Consider the following 5991-nt stretch of genomic DNA (forward strand, 5'->3'; position numbering starts at 1 on the left):
ACCCTGAAATACAATGAAATAGTTGTGTCATTTCAAGCAAAGTACACTTATCTGTATAAACCCTTATGACCTCCCAAGTAGAATCAGCTGCACAGTCCAAACAGACATTTGCATGTATACTGTAAATTATGTCAGCACACTTCCCTCTCTCCAAAACAAATCCAGACAGTACAAATAGAACGTTTCATTTGCTGCACGTTAGAAGGTAGCCCTGTAAGAAAAAAATATTAAACTGCAAAACTCATACCCAAACATGGCTGCTGAAATAGAGGTAGCAAAACCTTTTGTTTCTTGATAAATTATATAGACACTCAAGTCTCACCTTATACTGAAAACAAAAAGAATCCTCTATTCAAAGGAATGTATATGATGCCTCCTCTAAGCCTATTAATGTGAACTGTAACTCACATGTAATCCACATTCACAGCTGCAATTACAGAAACCAACTAGAAACAGGAAAACTGTACCCACATCTAGTAACTGAACAACCCAAACACATTGCCTCTGCAAAGCTCAAGTGCTGTAGCAAAGAAATAGCAGAGAATACAGTCTTCAGTATCTTCCATGTTGTTATGAAGATGAAAATCCCAGACTTCAAATGGGAATCTGTCCAAATCTATAAAATGGCCATTGGACCAGAATCAGGGATCACTGAAGGAAGCTGCAAGCAAGATGCTTGCACGGGCAGGTGGCCAGACCACACAAAGCAGCAAGTCTTCTCTAGCTCTGAGTGTTGCTATCTGAACTTCAGAGTGTATCTTTCAAAGCTAGGAACTGAACAGGAAAAAAAAAAAAAGCTGAGAAAGTGTTCAGAACCGAGCTGCTCTTAACCACTCATCCCCGTCAGAAGGGAGCCTGCACGGGGGTTTGGGAGCTGAGGTACCCAAACCTGCCAGCTGGGGTGCACAGGCCGCTCCTGCCAGGCCACCCAAAGGACTTCATGAGAAGCTGTTCCCATGCCCTGCCGTGCCCTCTCCTCTGCCAGACACCACTGGACACCCCCTCTGCCCCGCCCGGGAAGCAGAAGGGCCGAGCTCCAGCTCCTGCTGTGCTCCACACCCAGCACGGCCTCTTACTTCTGGAGAGAGGTCAGAAATCTCCACCTGGCCATTGCACAAAGGCTTATGTACACCAAGGCACTCCAGGTTCCAAACCAGCACAGCAGACAGTAGTAAACCACATGCAGAGGCTCAGCCTCAGAAATGGCATCATGCAAAAAGGAGAATCAGTGGTAACCCTGCATATATGTGTGTGCTGTTTAGTTCCCCTCCTGCAGCCCCCCAAAAAGGTTTTTCCCTCTCTGGAGCAAAGGCTTTGCTGAATAATGTATTTTAGTGCCAAATACAGAAAATCACCCTCTGGCCTTTCAGGCACATCATCAGTTAGCAAGAAATATTACAGCCAAAAGGCAAGAGTTTATAGGGTGTAATTTTTAACTTACTCTTTCAGAACCATGTTTTCATGTATCTTGAAAGCCTGTTTATAGGGACAGGCATACTGGTTTTCCCTCTTCTGTTAACTGCACTGGTATTTTAGGCTAGAAAAACATCCTCAAGGACTGCACTCACTACAGTAGCCAGTCAGAGTATGATTACTTGCCTTGTTACTGTTTTGCTGGTGTGGGTTTTTTTTCCCCAAGTATGAGGCTCCAAATACGCTTCTGCCATTAACCATATTTACCACCCTGTGATGTGTAAATATGTTTCCCCTTAACCATATTTTGTGTATTAGTCTGACTCTTCCTGCCAAGATGTTCACCAAATATGGTACATTATTAATTCCTGAACACCTTGCCTCCAAATGACATGCTCAATAGGAAGGCTATTCCTATTGAGGAACTCAAGTTCCTCAGCAGATTCTGTTTTCACCTTCTGAGGATGCAGCTCTGAGGCCCAATAATTCACAGCCAGATAAAGCAGAAAAAAAGAGAGACCATTAGGCACGCAGATTTTTTGACAAGACACCTAAACTCTCCTAAACTGCTTCCACCAAAACAAAACCCCAAAACATCATTGGGGTATCTTGTGGCAGTGTATGATCTGCACTGAGAGGACCAAGGCCCCAGTGATGATGGGTGGACACAGTCTGCAAAGGCATGACAGAACCACAAGCAGACTCCTCCTGGGGAAGGAGAAATATCAAGTGTATTTTTAATACTCAGCCTTAAAACTGCACCATTGGAAGACTGAACACTACTCTCCCCAGGAAGCGTGGGCAGGAGTGTAGGCTCTCATTAAGAACAAATCTTCTCCTCATCCCTAAATATAAGTGTGATCCAGATGGAACAAAATAAACAGTAGAAGTTAAGCCACTCTCAGCTGAGAGAAGGCATTTACCATCACACAGAATTCAGCCTGCAAGTCATTTCCTGTAGCTTTTCTAGTCACCTGTGGTTTTATAATGCAGTTAAACCACACTTCACATTTGCTACAGGCCAGGAAACAAATACTGCAAAATCCGATTTCCAGTCAGAGCAGCTGAGACTTCACGTTAAGTACGCAGCCATGAGGTATGTTGTGCTGCTCTGGCTAAAAATCCAAAGCTTGGCCAAAGCATCAAGAGATCAGATGCAGTTAAAAAAAACAGAAAAGAAATAATGTTTTTAGGTCAAACTGGTTTTAACACACATCAAAAAGTTGTCAGCAATTACCAAACCTGCGGAGAGAAAAGAAACATTTTTCATCTGATCCACCAAGAAACAGTGCAAGTCACAAGCCTTCACGCACCAAGTGGTGTCTCTGTATCCAGAACAAGGCTATATATAAACAGCATCACCAGAAACAACATATGAACACAGTGATTAGTCATCCTGCCTGTACATTAAATGTAGGTTTGGATTACCTTGTTCAAAACTGAAGGAGAATACGTTAAGCATATAAAGCTTTTTTGCTGAAAAAGTATCCAAGAGCTATCTTCCATTATTTATCTTCGAAAACAATCTTTCAGGTCAAATTTAAACATATAAAGAGGTACCAACAAGGTAAGCAAGGTTTAACTATTGTCTATGTGAAGGCTTTTTCCAAAAGCATCAGTAAGTGCTGAATGGCAAAGACTCCTTCCATAATCTCTATCTTAAACTTAGAATCTTCTTGGAACGAAGACAAAGATGGGATCTCTGGGAAGCCAGTGTGAACACTGGCACCACACCAAGATACCAGATGCCTTTTTTTTTTTCCCCCATATACACAGAGTGACCCCCCCCCCAGACAGAATGGGCTATTGTTGCTCAGGAGGAAGCAAATACTGTTTGCCACAAACAAGATTCAAAGAACAAAAAGAGCAACACGGTCTCTTGCTGCATGACCAGGCAGGGCTACTGCAGAGTGAAAGTAAGGAGTAGCCAACTTGGGGAGGTTTTTTTATTTTTTCCCCTGTCTTTGGAGAACTCACACACCTTTTGTTAGGACTTCTCCACGCCACAGAAACCACCGCTGCCTACTCTAATTCTTACGGAGAACTATATGGAAAATATAAAGATGTTATAATAAATTACTCCAAGCCTGAAAGCACTGTACATTAAATGTTAGTTTATATAAAATGGGAAATTTAGACTCCAGGTGTTTGAATCACTCCAGGGTTCTTGGGATGAAAAAACAATCACAGGAAAACCTTGCTGAATGTGTGTGTCTGTCTTGATCTGCTTTACATGACAAGTAGGTACACTGCTGTCACCTCCTGACATCCTTGGAGCCCCGAGAGCCCATTACTGTTTTGTGGAGATAAAGTAAAGTATCCTTCCTGAGACATGGCGAATGTCAACATTCGCTCATGGCGAATGTCAACATTCCATATTCAGCACTATTTCTGGTGGCCCGGACTAAAGGAACAACGAAAAAGGACACCATAGCAAAGGAAAAGCCTCCACTTGGGAATATTCAGGCAGAGCACAGCAAGTAACAAATATAATAGCTCGGTGTCCAAACAAAGCCTTCACAAGAAACTCCCCAAACTGCAGTACAATACTACTTCTGCACCTAACTGAAAAGAGCGCTTCAGTTTAGGACACTGTCAGCTGACATTTAGTACTTCTGTCAAAATTTCCCACCTCTCCCTAGAGAAGAATCACTTCAAACACTGAGGCTTCGGACACTCCCTTCAGAGGATTTCCAAAAGGCTACGACAAACACAACAGCACCATCCCTCAAAAACTCCAAATCAAGCAACGCTCAGAGCTCCACCACCACTGCTGATGCTCACAGCAGCCGCTCCCTGCCCCTCTGCCACTCCATAATGATGAGACCTGGTAGGTTAACTCCTATACCTGAGACAGCTCTTGCACGAGAAGTCAAACATCAAATCGCAAAGCAAAGCAGAACCTGAATTCAGGTTTCCACACCACAGTTTTTCACATCATCTTTAAGCCAGAACAACATCAGATCCCTTCTCATGACCTCGGTGTTGTGGCATCAATTTCCCCAGACTGCATTTGGCTCTGATTAAACAGCAAATTAAAGCAACACTTCCATCAATTACTTCTCACTTGTGCAAGTGTGTAATTCTCTTATGCAATGAGAGAATTATCCAGCAGACAGTATAATCATCCTCCACGAGATAAATGCAAAGCAGGAATGTAAAGTGTAGATGAAGACTTTGTATTTCTTCTCCTGGCTCAGCTGATAACAAATCGTCAGGATACATATAAAAGAAAAGCAACAGAAAAGTGGGAGAGAAATAGTTCCTTATCAGCCACCACAGAAAACAAGAAACATCTCACCAAAGTTCCTGACCATCGACCACCCTCTTCAGGAGCACTGCATCATTCAGCCATTCAACATTCACAAACGGTCAAGTGCTTCTGAAATTTCAAATTGTGACAGCTCTTAAGATTACATTTCTTTATGCCCCTGCCAAAGGGCTGCAGAAACACCACACTGTCCGGATACGTTCCCAGAAGTTCTCCAGACGTTAAAAAACACATATCTGTATCATCAGTCTTAATGATTTTTCTGACCTGTACTACAGAGAGCGAGAGTTAAGCAGTGCCCAACAAGCCGGCCCTCTGCCGGCCCTCCCCGCATGGAGAGCAGGGTGGACACATCCCCTGTGAGTCTGTGTTTAAATCCTGCACCCTCCATGCCAGCAGAGGACAGGAGAGGGGTCTCGGCTCAGCTGTGACCGGGCTGCTACGGCTGCCCAGGGCGGAAGGGGCTTTCACTGACCAACTCCACAATAAACATGGGTTTAGATCAAGGGTTTGCTGGGACAGAGGCAGGGTGGTGACCCCAACCCTCCACACACCTAGCCCAAGCTCTGGCCCGTGTTTAACCCCAGCAGCACAGAGGGAGCAGCCCTCTGCATCACCAGGATGTTACAGCTGACTGCTCCACAAACCACGGCCATGACCGGATGCCCAAGACCTGGGCTGACAAGTCATCTGTCTGGGCAAAGACATTTTCAATTTGCAGCACACTAATTTCACGTCCATCTCACAGCTGGCCTTCCCAATGCCTCCAAAGAGAGGCTGTGCCATACCATAATTCATTCCAGGCCACTAGCAGATGTCTGAAACTCCTGTACATTATCTGAGGAAAGCCAACATTCAATTTCTTTAAAAGACAGGGGAGCAAGTGAGTCACTTTACATACCTTGGCAGTCACATACAAAGCAATGGGTATGTCCAGAGGAAATAACATCACACGACCTGGCAAGGAACGGCTACATCTACCCGCTCAACGAGATTGGGCCCATGCTAAAACCTACTGCTTTGAAGATGAAACGGCAAGCATTCATCTCAAGTATTTCTATACAAACGCCTGGACAAGCAAGTTGGAAGCCCATCAAAACACAGACAAAACGCTTCCGCATGCAAACACGTTACAGATGCCTCCTTAGCATTCCTCTAACCAGCGCAGAGGTGGCTCAACTCCGTGTGCTCCTCTTCTGGATAATTCTCCGCAGGCACACCGAGCTCTGCGCCGCGCCCGGGGTGCGGGCGAGCAGCGGCGGCCGTGCCCGAGGGCAGCCGGGGGGACCCGCGGGGACAAAGCGCAG

This window comes from Athene cunicularia (genome assembly GCF_003259725.1).
Source record: "Athene cunicularia isolate RWA chromosome 4 unlocalized genomic scaffold, athCun1 chr4_part3, whole genome shotgun sequence".
NCBI classification, from domain to species: Eukaryota; Metazoa; Chordata; class Aves; order Strigiformes; family Strigidae; genus Athene; species Athene cunicularia.